This window comes from Danaus plexippus, chromosome 8 (genome assembly GCF_018135715.1).
Source record: "Danaus plexippus chromosome 8, MEX_DaPlex, whole genome shotgun sequence".
In the NCBI taxonomy this organism is placed as follows: domain Eukaryota; kingdom Metazoa; phylum Arthropoda; class Insecta; order Lepidoptera; family Nymphalidae; genus Danaus; species Danaus plexippus.
In genome coordinates this window covers 467,011-484,249 of record NC_083542.1, presented here as the reverse complement: position 1 = coordinate 484,249, position 17,239 = coordinate 467,011, and the positions used below count along the sequence as shown (strand labels likewise).

Here is a 17,239-nt window from a genome sequence, read left to right as displayed (position 1 = left end):
ATAGATCTGAATTGAAAGGTTTGTTTAATGAAGGTACTTATTTATGTCTACGAAAAAATTCAACCGAGTTAGAATATCTACATATGTGTATAATAAATAATATGAATGTTTGATAATTTGTTGTAACTTATTGCCTTTATAAAAAGCGTTAAAATATTCACATTGAAAAAACTTGTATTTATATAAAAACATATATATCAAAACATAAACATTGAAGGATATTTGTAAATATAAAGTCTTTTGTATTGTGTACAACTCCAGTAAAACATTGACCATTTTGTTATTTGTTACAAGTCACTCAATTTGCGTATTTCAGACTAAAATTCCATTGAATTTCAAATACTATACTGCTATTCCAACCAAGTACTCCTCATTATTAAATCCGGGCTAACAAAAAGACGAACTAAAAGATGATATCGTATATATTTTACTTTTCTTCTACGAGTATTTCACTATCTCATAATTTGAAGTAAATTATTAAAGAACAAAAGATTGTTCTTAATATTCTAAATTAATTTCTACAAATTCCTAAAGGAGGACGAACGAAATTAAGACGGGAGAGAATGAAAGAGTGATACTAGTAAAACTGGTAAATCAAAGTAAATTAATATCGACTATACAATTTTATGAGTGAGTAAAATAAATGAGATCTACGATTTTCGCGAGTTTTATTCATTTAAATGTAACTAATATTTTTCGGATAAACTACGCGTGATTTATTTTTGTAAAAAATTATATACTACATCTCGTCTGCTCGTGATCACGGTTGCTGAAAAGTAACCGAAACGTCGGGAGTATGTAGTTTTTTACAAAAATAAAAATCACGCCTTGTATATCCGAATTATATTAGTTTCATTTAAATGAATAAAATAAATTTAAGATTTAGATTAATGAAGTTCTTTTTTTATATTTATACACTTGGAAAAGCTGAGTGGTCACATCGGGTTACTCCAGTTACTTGTTTTTCTTAAAAAGTTAATCTCACAACAAACACTTATATCATAAAATGTTGTGTTGACTGTAACTAATGAAATGTTGAAGTAATTTTAAAAAGATTGACTTGAACAGTTTTTTTTAATATTATTTTTTTTACTTGTTAGTTAACATTGGACATGGTTTTGAGATTAATGTAATTAAGCTTTTTATTTATCTATACTGTTGAAGTGAAATAAAAATAAGTAGAACTACTAATACTTCGTCATCTTGGAATTGTCACTAGATGGAGTCAAGAAACACATCGAAAATGTAAATAAAACAAACAAGTTGTCTATAATACACAACATGTCTTCAAAAATTACATAAACACATATATACTTACATTTGTACATTTGGAATTAAATAAGATTTCTAACTCGTTTTGTATAACTTCGACATTATGTATATATATTTCACATCACATCAACCATCGATGAAAAAACGTTTCCATTTGTAATTTTCTTATCTTAGATTTTTATCAAAGTAAGATCTCGAGTGAACGATCAAGACGGCGTCGATGCACAATCATGGTGCAATGCAAGATACAGGATTGGACTCTATTGTGAGACCAGACGCTATCCCGACTAGATTCTGTAATGAAATAACTTCAAGAAAATACCAGGACACAATCAGAATGTCATATATATTTCCAGGAACTGGTAAAACAGTACAGAGAAGTTGAATCAAATTCTTTAGTGTAAGACTAATTATTCATAAGCTATTCCAATAAAGTAAATCAGTTTTAATATTTTTTTATACAAACATTAATTTCAATCGAATTCAATTGCTAAAGTAATTTCTCCACAAAATTGAAATCATAATTTTAAGATTCCATTAAAATTTAGGTTTAAATATTAGGTATTTGAGATCCTCGTTCATAAATTGGATTCCACCGATGTTAAAACTTAAGACATATTTTAAAAAAAAGTCATAGAACAGGTCTAGACAATAATTATCTTATGTAATGCCATCAGACTTAGCACACAATAGACACTTAAATAAGTTATAATAATAAAACTTCCCCTTTTCTTTTAAATATTCTTAAGATTTAAATTCTAACTTAGTCGCCGAGTACTTAGTGTAAGAATCACAAGAATTGTAGTTCCTGTTCCTTGGAGAAACACTTTTCTTTATAAAATACTCCTTCACAGCTAGAACCTCCAAAATTATCATTGTACTCGAACCCTGCCCACATTGTTTTCTGTCGACGTTTGGGAAGTTACTCAAGTGGTTTCATCATAAAAAACAATTGTTCGAGTATAAAAATTTGTTCATCGATGTAAGTTGTTTCGATTTTACCCCCTTGTTGTAATTATGGCCTACAGGTCTTAATTCTTCTTTCAAAATGCACGACACGGTTCTAGACTAGCATACTTCTGTGTCGAGAGGAAATCAACCGCCTGGTACACAAACATGATTTAAATTAAGCGTTTGAATGGTATTAAAAAAATAAATTTGACACATTGAATTTTAATGCTACAAAAAAATTACAATTGATAGTATTATGGTACATACATAGTGACAGTATTTATGGCCAGACAAACTAAAATTATGCTATAGTCTTAAGCCATCTCATACTAGTGTCTAATAAATATAATATGGGATAGACACTACTTCATTTGCATGTGTCGTACTGCCATATCAATTTATAAGACTATTTATAAAGGACTTCAATATTGAATTCAAAGACTACAGAACGCGACTTAGATACGTCCCACTCAATTATCAGAGTTCGATGACAGGAAAATTTTTCACTTGAGCATATTTTTGTATGAACAGAAAGATTAAGGCAAACGATAAAAAAATCCCATCGAATACTTAATATTACAATGATGTTTTTAATTTGATTGGAGCTTTGATTTTGAACGAATTACGAAAATACGTTAAAACATCACATTTTAATATCTATAAATAAACTGGTATAAGCGGGCAGACTAATGTCTAGACGACGCTTAAATTGTAAAGAAAACGTTTCTGTTGGAGCTTATCAGATTTACAAATCCTTATATTGAGAAACGATTATGTTTGGCTAATATTGAGAAGTATAAAAATAAAAACACATAATGATTATATATAACAATACAAGTGTCACAGAGTAACAAAACATATATATTAGATGTAAATTGTAACACGAACAGAGTGTATGAATATTTTAAAAATAACAATGCATATTAGGTCGATCCATCAATATGATAACTTTGAATTTATTTAAGAACTTATACATTTGTTGTAATGTTTTATAATAAGTTATATATATTTTTTATGCTAAAGGGGGCAACCGAGCATACGGCCTACCTGATGGAGGTAGTTCCGTCGCCCATGGACATCCGCTACAAAGATTTGCGGATGTGTTACCACCCTCCATTAGGGATGAGGGGGATGAAAAAGTGGGAGAGGGAGGGAAAAGGGAAGGGTTAGGAAAAGGGAAAGGGCAACCGGCTCTCTCACTTATCGGACGAAACACAGCCATTAAGGAGCCTTCACGCCGGTCTTGTGTAAGAGGGTGGTATTTCCCCGTCGAGCCAGCCCATGTACGAGCTGCAGTAATTTGACTATAACTAGGCTCTATAAAAAAAAAACATCGTTTAAACAAATCTGTTAACATTTTTTTGAAACCTCTCAGCATTCCATGGATTCACAGTGCGAGTACCGAGTCCATCGCGTTGCAGGGAGAGAAGCTTCAACAGTACCTGGGACTGGCAACCCAAGTGTAGGTTTAAGGGGCCCCTAAAATTACTATGTATTTTTTGTTATTGACTTTGTTTTATTTTCATTTAGAATTAAATTTCGTTCGTATTTGATGTGTTATCACCAAGAAAATAGCAATCTTGTACACCTTAACAGTATAATTTGTTAAAACTACAAAATTTACTTTAAAAAAAATTATGTTTCAGAAATTTCCTCTGTAAAAATTTGATTATCATATAGTTATGGCAGCGGTGGGATTCGAACCCACGCCCCCGAAGAGACTGGTGCCTTAAACCAGCGCCTTAGACCGCTCGGCCACGCTACCACGTTCCTTATTATAAATCATTCATACATACAAAACAAAGGGTCTATTAAAACTTTATTGACTACGTGTTCAGTTTCCGTGTTAATGGTAAATCAATGTCTTAACCCATTATGACTTCTGGTCCAGATATATAAGAAGAAATTTAACAGAATCTTTGTAAAAAATTACAAGATTATGTCGGCCATTACCCACGCCTCCGAATGACCTAGTTGCCTTAAACTAGCGCCTTAGACTTCCACGCTATGCTTTTACATCCACATAACTTCTAATATATTTTATTTTGTTAATGTTAATAACAACTGAAAAATGATAATATAATTGTTACGACTGGCAAGAGACGTAGTCAAGGAAAGCTTAAAATGTTTTGTATGTTATCTTTTAAAAATACATAACTGGTTTTTACATTTTAAATACGATTTTAGTCTAGAAAATGTTTGACAACATTATACTTTGAACAAACAATAAAGAGCAAATACAAAATAATGAAAGCTAAGCTAACAAAGCTGAAAGCAAATAAAATAATTGAAAAAATTAACAAAAATGTGTTTTTTAGTAATTTTTTTTTATTACGAATCGAATTTATTTTTCAATATTTAATAAAGATTCTTTTCATTCAATATTTTTTGTCCCCGAAACACAACATAACGTATGACATTTTTCAATAACTGTAAAAAATATTATATTACTAATAAAGCAATCACTAAGTATGAAAGTTTCCTGATTTAACTTATTTCTGCTCAGATTTGCGATAAAGTTATCTAAAGTGAATTTAAAGAGATTCAATATTAAAATGAAGATAATGCTTCTGTCGATCACGCTGCATACGATTGGACACTATTTTATAAAATTTTAAATTATTAATCGAATGAATATCCTACGATAAATTGAGTCATAATTTGATGCTGTGTTTTTTTTTTGGACATACATACGTGTAACTCTTTTACTTTTTCTGTAATCTATTGTTTAAAGAAGTTAAAATATATAAATATAAAATGTGTTCTGTCCACATTTTTTCCTCCTATAGTAGCCTGCGGAATAAATTTCGTCATTATCGTGTACACAGGCATACAAAGATTTCTTAAACACGATCATAAATTTTCTGAACCAAAATATAGCCTTTTAGTTTTATAATACATTATATAAAAAATAAAAGTCTTATTTTATAATATTTTTCATACGTCTGTCTGTTGATCAAATTCACAAAAATATATTTTTTATTGCGATTTGTGCAACTGAGTTTCTATGACTTATAAATTAGATATTTAGTGTAGTAACGCTGTATTGACAGACATTTTCTCAAGTCCTCTATTTTTGTTTTAAAGGTTTAAAATATTAACACACTCATATTTTTTGTATTTAAATTTCTTAAAAGGAACATATTATCCATATACATTCGCGTATTTTTTAGGTTTGAATTCAAATGTAATTAGCACGTTAATTCAAACGACCATTTATGATTGTCGTAGCTACAAAATAAAATTTATCAAAAGTCAGTGCAAATTTTACAATTCGTATCCGTGTCAAACTTCTTTTGCTTATATTTGGACCTAAGTTCAATAAAAAGCGAGTGTGCTTTAAACGACATAATTAAATTAAAATCTTTATCTACATCTATTATTCATATAATGTACACTCATATAAATTTTATAAATGTCTTATTTATATGTAAATATTAATATCAACTTTTTGTGAAATTTAATATATATATATATATATATATTGGTTTTCTCTCCCATGCAATAATATTCAAAACATAACTCTTTCTCACTTATTCACTAATTTATATCTCTGTCTTAACTTTCTTAACGCTCTCCTCTTACATTAACTAGCTTATCTTCCAATTCAATTGCGTGTAAAGATATATTACGTCTAAACGATAACAATGTCGTAATTTTAGTAATAAAGTTTCTATATTTATTGTTTACATTTTTTTAAATCGAAACTAATTCATTCACTCAGAATTAAATTAAACCTATCTCCATTTGTGAAAAAGAAAACTACTTTAAGAAAAACAAAATCACATTATAATCTATTTTATATTAAAATAATAATAGATGCATGTTTATGACAAGCCTGTCTTATTTTACCACATATATTAGATAAGTTACCCTCCTGGAGATTTGCTTTGTAAGTACTGGACTCGACGTCGGCTTACCCTGCTTCTATAAGCAGACGTCAGTTAAGCTCGAATTTGAGATCTGGTATTGATAGTGTCGCAAACAAAAGAGTTAATCAACGCTGTAACTAAGCTCCCTGAAAGGGAGAAGTAGCATCCAATAAAGATTTGGTCGACATTCTTCCGTCCTACTTCACCTGTCATAAAAGTTTATAAACAGTAAAGATGGCATTATCGTGCGCTAAGCGGCAGAGCAGACTAACACAATGTTTTTTAAAGTAAGCTTGCCAGCCTCGCAAAAATTATCAAACACATTGAGCTAGTAAGAACCAACTAATTAATTGTACGCTCATAATAATCGGTGTTGATAGAGATGTATTAAAAATAAGAATAAAAAGTATCACTTCCTAATATTTGGGAGTTTACGTCCCTACAATAGTATCATTTACGACTTGATTTACTTAACTGTAAGTGTTTCAGTAGTTAATATGTTTACTAAGAAAACTCAATATCAACAGTTTCATTTTTAACATTTCAATAATTAACAATATAACTTAATACAATAAACATTTTCCAAACGCATCCATCCATGTTTTTATAATCATTCCGACTTTTACAGAAAGTTACGCGCTTTACTTGGTAGAGTCATCCTAATTGTTTAGCATTTATTAAGAGATAAGACTTCAGTTCTGAATACAGAAAGTTCAGAGAGAGGACGTGATCATTATAAATATTTTAATTACAATGAGTTCATTAACACGGAATGATCCTGTCACATGTGAGAACGATTTACCTTTTAGCAAAGGAGGAAAAATACATAGCAAATGTATTACTTTGTCTTCTAACACTTTGTTATATTGTGTACAAAAATCTGAAGCTTTATGGAGAGCACTCCTGAAACTTAAAAGGGAGAAAGATTTTTAATTTGATATTAGATAAAATTCCTATTACTTATTAATTTTAAAAACCTCTTATAACAGAAGCCTTCAGGCTAGTCAACAACATAGAATTAATTTACTCTCATAAAAATATAACATTTTAAGCTCATGTACTTTATCCAATATTCTCTTTTAAAATAATTATATATCTTTATAAACATATTAATTAAATTTTATTATGTTAAGTAAAATGTTATGCAATTAGCAAATAAAATTTCAAGCATGAAAATGGTTTTAAAGTTTTATTGACCGCTCAGTTACAATTACGATTCACATTTATCAGACACTTTCAACGCGAAATACTCACTTACGCTGACGGCATTTGGAATATCCTGTGACACTTAATCATAGGCGAGAATTGGGAAAGGGCGAAAAAATAAGGAACAGTATATACATGAAAACGAGGGCACTATGTGTTTTATTTGATAATAAGATTAGTAATGGAATAATTACAATTCCTTGCGCTGGCGCACAGTGTAAAGACCGCGAACGATTGATTAAATTCTTGTAGAACATCTTACGATACTGTGACTAATTACACATAAATTTTGCTAAAGTCAGATGTGAACCCTTACAGCCCGTTGGTATAAATTTTTTGTATTGATTTTATTTTATTAAAAGAATATTGTGTAATGTGAGAAAAGTATTAAAATAGGTACATATTAAATACTCAATTATATTTTCTAACAATATTGTCCGTTCTGATAATATCCACTAGTTTTGTTACATCCAGACACAAGATTACGAGACTGGCGGTTATACGAGACACGTCTTTAATAAATCCAGATCCATATATATAAGACGTTTGTTAATAAATAGTAATAATAGTAATGTACAGTAAATATTATTTATCATTCACATATTAATAACCCACTTTTTGTTAAAAGGATTCCATTAAAATGTCTAAAAAAAACTACGTGTTTCAGATAAAGTACGCGATTAAGATATTTATATTTCGATTACTTTAAAACAACAGTGATAGTGGCTAGACGAGACAAAAGTTGCTGTCAGTAGGTCTTGTTATTTGTCATCGCCCGACAAAGATTTCTTAATTTTTTAGCGTACTGCTCGGAATAAATAACGAATGCAGAATCTTCTAAGTGTGTCTTGAGGTCTTGCGGTGTAATCATGAATATGGGATTTTATATTTTTGATGAAAAGATCCCAGGTGTTCAACAACTTGCAAACATCTTCTATATTAATATTAGGATTTTTAAATTTAACTACGTGGCTTAATCTCGGTACATATGTGAATCCACGAGCTAGTAGTCTGTAGTTTATCAAACAGCACGCTACGGCCTGGCTTGTCCACAGGCTGACTTCGAATTTAATATCATAAATCCTGTAGTATATCCGGAATCATCGTTTTTTTTTCAAATGTCACAAACAAAAGCACTGTTACAATTATATTTTATATTAATTACTTTATTTTAAGTAAAACTATCTACTCGTTCCTATTTGGAACCACTACCAGAAAATAACTCTTTTCCTAATACATTGTACATAAATACATAAATTTATAGTTTGACATTAGAATTAATTTACTTCGCTGATATCAGAATGACGTTTTTTTTTCTTTAAATTCATAATTACTTTCAAATTTTAACTTAACAGCCTTTGAGATATATTTTTTATTCGTTTTAATTTAAACCGAAGTCATTTATAACGTGAACATAGGACGTAATTCCGTGACTTAATACACCGTCTAGTGAACGTCACCTATCTCACAAAATATTTTATCAACACCGCGGGGTGTCATACGACGGCAAAATTATATTTCTATTGAGTGATGTAAAATTTTAAATTCACAAAATAGCCGAATTAAAAATGATAAAGAAAACGTTTTTTAATTTTTTTGTTTAAAATTATTTATTGTAAATAGGAACATTAAATACCGTGACACAATCACAATTTATTGTGCTAGCTTTCGCCCGCAACCCCGTCCGCGTGAACATCAAAACTTCAAAATTTAAAACTAAAAATCTAACGCTAATTAAATCAATACTTTACACAGAGTTAATTCCGCTTTTATTATATTATTAACGAAAATATCCTAAATATAAATACTTTCCTAAAAAAACTATCCTTCCTATTCGTTTTATTCGCCTGAAATATATTAAATATGTTTTTATTCAGTTCTACTTAAAGGCAAATATTATTTCTGCAAGCATATTAATAAAAATAAATCCATCCTATTATGGTATAGAAGTCCTTGTTTAACATGATTTGCTTTGATTTTTTCTTTCGTGTATATATTCGAAAATAAAGGTAATATAATAAATGTAACACACAGATAAAAATATTATAATATTATGAATGAACGGAGACTCTGATTTGATAGTTCGTAACGTATGAACTCTTTAATTAGTAGTTTATACAAGATCTTAATACAGTACATCTATAATTTTCTGCTTGAAACATTAATATATAATTACAACCCTAAAAATAAGGGGATATATTAATATGAAAAAAAATCCATAACTGCCTACCCGCCGGACAGGATCATTGACCTGTCTGATTATGTTGGGCTCTCGCAAGCATCCAGCACGACCTAGCGTTCCTATCGATTTAGCCACGAAAACAACTAACAGTTATCCTCATCGCCACGGTGAGATACGACGGGATTAGATATAGCAGAATTACTACAATAGTTCCGTATGCAGTAATAGAGTATTATAAGAAATACTTTTCAACGAGATGCATTCAAATAGTTATGCGATATTTGATGTTGAGAGACACTCACAATATAACAGAAAAGATTCAGTTGCTACTTATATATATGTGTGTCTAGGCTTCACACTATTTATTCGAAAAATTACATTATACTTTAAAGAAAACAAAGAAAATGAACAGAGAAATAACAATATTAGATTTATTTTCGTCCTCTCAGCGAAATGTTTTTATAAGATCCGCCGTAGGGCACACCTCGATATGCCTTTTCTTTATTTTATTTTCTCTTTAGTGACTTATAATATTGTGTATTTGTTACTCAAGGTGTCCAAAAATAAGACCTTGAATGTCACAAAGAAATATTATTAATTTAATTAAATTTTTAATAAATATTGACATTTTAACAAATCTTATTATAACATCTATTCAAAACGCCTGTAAGAAAATACGTTTTGTTTAAGTAAAAATTATAATAATTAAATTTACACAATTTAAAGAAATAAATCGATACGTAGTTACATATAACTATATATATAAGTTCAAAATGCTCGAACAGAAGATCTTAAAACATTATAAACCTTTTTAATAATTAATTGAACAGTCTAAAAAACTTTTTTTCTTCGTAACGATTACAAAAAAATATACAAAATTAAAAGCAGGCCCTTTCCACTTAAATTTTCCTTAACATACTTTTCATTTTAGGAATGATGTTAAATTTAATTAAAAAATAATACATCACACTTTTCCTCTTTTTTGCCATAAGGTTTATTCGAGTACTAAATCGAAAAAATTTTTTTTTATTTAAACCTTTTTCTATCTACTTATGGCGTCATTGCTAATTTTATATGATTGACATTATAAAGCTTGTTGCGAGAATTACTTGTCTAGAAAAATAAGTAAATTGAATAACTTGATGTCGGTGATTTTGGTTATGAATACAAAGCAATAGTTAAAGAACAGAAAAAAAGTTAAAACTCTACACTTTTAGGCACAGCAGTTCTCATGTATTGAGAATATAAAAACTTCTCATATGTATATTTAATAGTATTTCACCCCTTTTAAATTAACCCATTTTATAATGTTAAATTAAAATGATTTATTGAAAAGCAATTATAATTCCTCCTACTCTCCGAAATGTAAGAGTTAACATTTTTTTTACAAATATCATATTTAGGATATGATAAATGGGATACTGAAATAATATTAAAAATTTAATTTTAATTAAATATATTAGTTCAAACGGAGACGTATTTAACCATGTCGTTATATTTTCCAACATTCAGATAACAAAGTTTGAACCGACGTTGCTATTTGTTTAGTTGATACAAAAGAAATAGTCGAGTAAAGTGTGACAGTGCTCCTCCACATAATACATACTAAAATGAAATAACAAACACGTTTATATTATATACATACACAGAACACATGCACGCATTATATTCTCAAGGGACAATGACTTTCAAATAATGTTTCTCCTACTGTTTCCATGCAGAGGATATCCCGTCTCCAATGCATATAATTAAAATTTATTTCCATAATTAATTAGAGCCGTAAAAATGTCTACTTTTCAGCCAAAGGATGACGTTACGTTTGCGGACCTGGAACTATGTTTCAAAAGAAAAAGAAATAAACTTTGTGTCTGTAATAAATTCGGTTTAATAAAACTTAATTACCAGACGACAAAACGATGGTCAACAGTTGGTTTGTCATAAAGCAACAATATGTGACTTATTAATGATATTAAGGAACGTGTTCTTCTTTGGTTATATTAATGGAAGTTTTAGAAAGGGTTAAGTGTCTGACAATGACAACAAAGGGTAATATGAAAATTACTACCCTTTATTTGCTATTATCCTTAATAATTATATTACAAATCTCACAGAAATTGTTTACAAACATAATCTTTGTTGTGAAAGTATCATGACGGTGTAATGGTAAAAGTTTTTTATAACCTTACAATTATTCCGCTAAGTAATTATCTTATTTTTGGAGATTTTTTATTAAGAGGATAAATTTTGAACTTGACAATTCAACTAATAGAAATCAGAATGATTAACATCGTTATACGATTACAGTTAAACATAACAACTTATTGAGTAACAAACTTCGTGTATTTTACTTCATAAAGCAATCTTGTAATTATGTTATCAAACAAAGTGTTTAAATTTAATTCTAAACGTGTCGACAATTTAAACTGGAGATGGCAACGTTTTTATATGACCTACTAGCTTTTGCCAGCGACTTATTTCAACTAGAGGATTTGAATTGTAGAGCTGCCCCGGGAAATTTCCATTATCTATTTACTCCGATGTAAGCCCTATTTGGATATTATTAATTGTTTTTTTACTTATCATTCGAGCGGTTTGAAAAGCAACTTACACCCATCTCAAGGGTTCTAAGCTATCTCCCCACAAACTTTCAGCCAAATCGGTACACCAATTCTTTAGTTATAAAATATAAAGTAAGTAGCAAGACCTTATTTTACATATAATAAGTTGGCAACTAAATAATTGCGGATTTCACTCAGACGGCTTTAGTTGAAATTTAAGGTTTCTAGACGTAGTACAAATGTAAAACAAATTTTGTTATTTGATAGTTGGCAATTCAGCTGTAAATCAGTAAAAAAAAATTTTGATCGGTTGCTTAGTTTTCGTTTGGCTTCGTTAAAAAATGGATTATCAAAGGGAACATTTTCGTCATATTTTGCTTTTTTATTTCCGCAAAGGGAAAAACGCATCACAAGCTCATAAAAAGTTATGTGCTGTTTATGACGACGAAGCCTTAAAAGAAAGGCAGTGTGAAAACTGGTGTGCCAAATTTCGTACTGGTGATTTTTCACTCAAAGATGGCAAACGGTCGTCCAATTGAAGTTGATGACGCCCTAATCAAAGCAAAAATCGATTCGGATCGTCACAGTGCTATACGTGAGATTGCAGAAAAGCTTCACGTATCACATACATGTATTGAAAATCACTTAAAACAACTTGCTTATGTTCAAAAACTCGATACATGAGTTCCTCGCGTACTGCAAGAAACGCATTCAACGCAACGCATAAACAGCTGTGATTTGCTAAAGAAACGTAATGAAAATTATCCATTTTTAAAACGACTGATAGCTGGCGATGAAAAATGGGTTGTTCACAACAATATCAAGCGAAAAAGATCGTACAGGCTAGGTGAACCAAGTCAAACCACATCAAAAGCAAAATTCATCAAAAAAAGGTTTTGTTATCCGTTTGGTGGGATTACAAAGGAATTGTCTAATATGAACTCTTGCCACCCAATCTACCGATCAATTCAGATGTCTACATTGAACAATTAACGAAATTAAATAATGCAGTTGAAGAAAAGCGGCCCGAATTGACGAATCGAAAGAATGTTGTATTCCATAATGACAATGCAAGGCCACACACATCTTTGGCCACTCGCCAAAAATTATTGGAGCTTGGTTGGGATGTTTTGTCACATCCACCATACAGTCCTGACCTTGCACCATCTGATTACTTTTTGTTTCGATATTTACAAAACTCTTTGAATGGCAAAAATTTATGAACATGGTATTATGATGCTGCCTGAAAGATCATAAATCAAAATGGGCAATACATTACAGAATAAAGTTATTTAGTTCCATGAAAAAATTTTCTAATAAAAATCCGCAATTACTTAGTTGCCAACCCAATATATACTCGTACATTCATTACAACAATACTACAAACAAGTAACATGTCGAGAAAGGAACAAATAATGTCCAAAAAACACCGTTTTAAATAGATAGGTATATATCACCAATTTTGATATCAATGGTTAAAAAAAACGTACTCAAATACAAATAACCTGTACAAGTGAAATAGTGCACATCCAGTGTAACTAAAACATTAATGATCCGAAATAAATCAGCTAATTGGGAATTTACAGTCTTCATAAAACGCTAATAAAACCAGATAATATAAAATGTTTACTAATGAGAACTTAACATGTAACCTGAGGCCAAGAAATTAAACACACGAGACAATACATCACCGCCGACTAAGGGCCTGAACTATACCGAATATCAAATATGAAAAGACTTGAAGTCCAATCACCGACCGTATCCAGTTTGTATCTTAGAATATCATACCATCGACACCGTTCTTCATTGACCAAATCTGAAAATTAATGTACCGGTGGTCCATTGACTGAAGAAATATACATTTTAAATTGTATGACGAGCCCTATTTAAAAGGATACTCACTTCTTGAGACACGCGTATATAATATTAGTGCTGTATTTGTTTTTTAATAAACATCATTTTCATCAGTATGGACATCTGACTTAATTTCTACGTCTGTATACGCCTCTATCCATGTCTCGTTGGTAACGTTTAAGACCGAATGCTCCTAATCTGTGTTCTTAACTTAGAAATCGCGTGTTAAAGATATTATTTAAATATTAATAATATTCGTTAATAATGTACTTTAAATATTTTCTATCAAATATATGCCTTCAGATAGATTCTTTTCACTATTACTAAATATTAAGTACATAAACCAGTATTATGACCGCAAATAATTATTTGGGAAGAATTTATGTCAGAAGAAGAGTTTATAACGTATTCGTTATAATAAAAAATAGTTAATGATTATTTCGACTCGTCTTAAAAATCATTATCAAATTCACTTAAGAGGTACGGTGTGGCGTTAGGTTTTATTTGAAGCGAACGATTAAGACATGTTAAATATTAAACAGAATGCCACGATCGAAAATAACTTGTGACAACTTTGTATAACAAACAAAATTGAATTTCCTGAAATGATCATCTACTTTTAACGGTTTCATTGTATTGTACATTTGAATTCTAAAGGGCAATTGCATAAAAAACAATTTGCAGCGTTGGAATTAGGACTGACGGCTCCGAAGAGACTGGTGCCTTGAGCCGGCGGCTTATACCGCTCTCTTCGTAATCACTAGCGTTATATCTAACGATTATTTCAATGTACTTAAACTTCTTAAGACTGTGCATTCTTTTTTTAGTGTAAAATAAAAATGTAGAAACCATCAAGATATATATGATAATTTTTTTACATTTATAGGTAGTATAGCCTAGCTGTGGTTCATTTACATATTGAGCCAACTAATTGAACTTCTTTATTCTTTTATAACTTTCATCAAACTAAACAAACAATATATTTTTATTATTTTTAAAATAAATAAAAAAGGCTGTTTAATTTTATGAGTGCCTGGTTCAGAAATTTTTTTTTTTTTAAGTCTCCAAAGTACTATTTTATGAGCAATCATTAGAGAGGCAACATAGACTAAAGGAAATAACAAGATGGTGATTATCTTATAAAAGGACTATTAATCAATTTCAAGGTCAATTTTAAATAAACAACAAATTTAAATAAAAAAAAATTACAAAATCTTTACAATAAAATCAAACCGATTATTATTATTATGCCATATAAGATAAATGACAACGAATATTTTCGAAGTTTCATCTGCTTCCGAATCCAATTTAATTACAATTGATTAAACGAGGGCTAATGAAAACCAAAAGATTGTTTTTGCTGTACAGTCTTTCTTTGACGTATCATTGATCTGAAATACGTTACCATAATGTGTTTGTCAAGGAATACCAGATACAACAAAGAACGTGACGTCATTAGAAAATGTACGTCATTGTTAGCGGAGATAATTATCAGATTAACAGATTATGTTCGAAAGTAGGATGATCGAAGGTCGCGACTCGAAGGATCATACTGCGAAAATTTAATGGAGCCTGTGTTTTGAAAAGATTTTTAAAAATTTAAAATTTTATCTTTGAGGGCATTAATAAATTGTAATGTTTTCTAAAATAGATTCTATATTATTTATAATTACTGTAAGTAATTTTAAAGTAATGTAGCAATCACTAATAAAACATAAAACGTTGACTAGACCTATCTCCTCTTAGACTTCCAACAAATAAATTAGGTAACTAGAAAAGATACAATGTCGAAATAATTGAAACATCGTCTTTTCAGTCGTTAACAATACAAGCCGCAAGACAACTTCACAAGCTGTATAAGGTTCTATTATACTTCCAGAGTAATAACAATGAAAACAAAATAATTAAATTTCCTAAATTTTAAAAACAACTCAATACAACATAACTTATTATTCTTCATTAATATTGTTTTTAATTGTAGATTATTAATTACTGTTAACTATCCAGTGCCTGAAAAGATTCATAAAATATGTAACACACAAAGTGCTCTAATTGAAAATAACTTTTTACTGTTTCGTCTGTTGCCACTACTACATTAATTATTTAGATTCTTTTAATGTTTGACCAGAAGAACCTTTGTCAGAGGAGCCTTCTTATATAGAGTCGCCCTTAATTTTACTAGAACACCTTTGGACATGCATTAATATTTAATTGATTGATATGAATGTATATATTTTTTTCATCTAATTACGAGTATACAGCCTACAGTAACAAGTTGATACATATTTAGGATATCTTAGGACATAACTCCAGATGTCTAATCATTAATACCATAACTTAGAACATTAAAACTAAAAAATAACAAACACAATGTTAGTAGAATAATAAAATGCTTAAATATCGAATTAGAGGTTAGGCTCATCAAAATATAAATTAATTCTAATTCTGTTATGAACTTAAAAAAATCAATAGAGATTATTTCGGTAAAAAATTGCTTATTATTAAAATCTTACCCTGCTTGCAGATGTGAGAATTGCTAAAGAAATATTTTATCGTTAAAAATTAAACGCTTTGATATTATTATAATCAAGGCAATAGTCGCTAGAATCCAAAAGAAAAAATAATGTGAAAAATAGTTTATAAATAAAATTTAAAAATTACTTATTTTAATGACAGAATTCCTGGAAATACAGTGGAGAGCGCAAAATAAGATTTTAAACTCATCGTGCTTTATATATTAAATAGAACTTTTAATAAATAAGCTTTATATAAAATATAACACTAACTTTTTAATAATATGCCGTCCCATTCCTTTAACACTTCAATGTAAATTTTACTTTATAGCTATAATATTACAGTATATTTTTGACTTTAAAGTAACTCGTAACCACCTCCAATAAACAAAAGATAATACAGTTGCTAGCTCCCTTGCATGTGTCGTACTGCCATATCAGTTTATAAGACAAAGGACTTCAATATTGAGTTCAGACTGCACAGATAAATATGAGCGTGAAGTATTCAATGACCATTACTTTGACTACAGGAGAGGTCTTCTTTAAGAATTGTGTTTATTTAATAAAAATATTGAATAATTTTTATTGGAAAATTTAAAATGTTATAAGATATATCTATTTTTTAGATACAAATTAAAAAAGCGACTAAATTCATACTTCTAATACAATATATTAGATGCGCTATATACGATTTAAAGTATTTTAATATACATACCTATGTACAATACAATCCACAAGTTAGAAAACATATTAATATGTGTAAAGAACGTATTATATAAAGAATGTATTTTTTGTTATCTCCTCAGAAAATTTTCAACTTATTCAACTCGT

At 29.5% G+C, this 17,239-nt stretch overlaps 1 non-coding gene across 1 annotated transcript; it reads right to left on the bottom strand.

The window, feature by feature from the left end:
- Positions 1-3,906: 3,906 nt before the first annotated feature.
- Trnal-aag (transfer RNA leucine (anticodon AAG)) lies at positions 3,907-3,988 on the bottom strand. The gene has a single exon. It is a non-coding gene; the product is annotated as a tRNA-Leu (tRNA).
- Between the last annotated feature and the right edge of the window lie 13,251 nt (positions 3,989-17,239).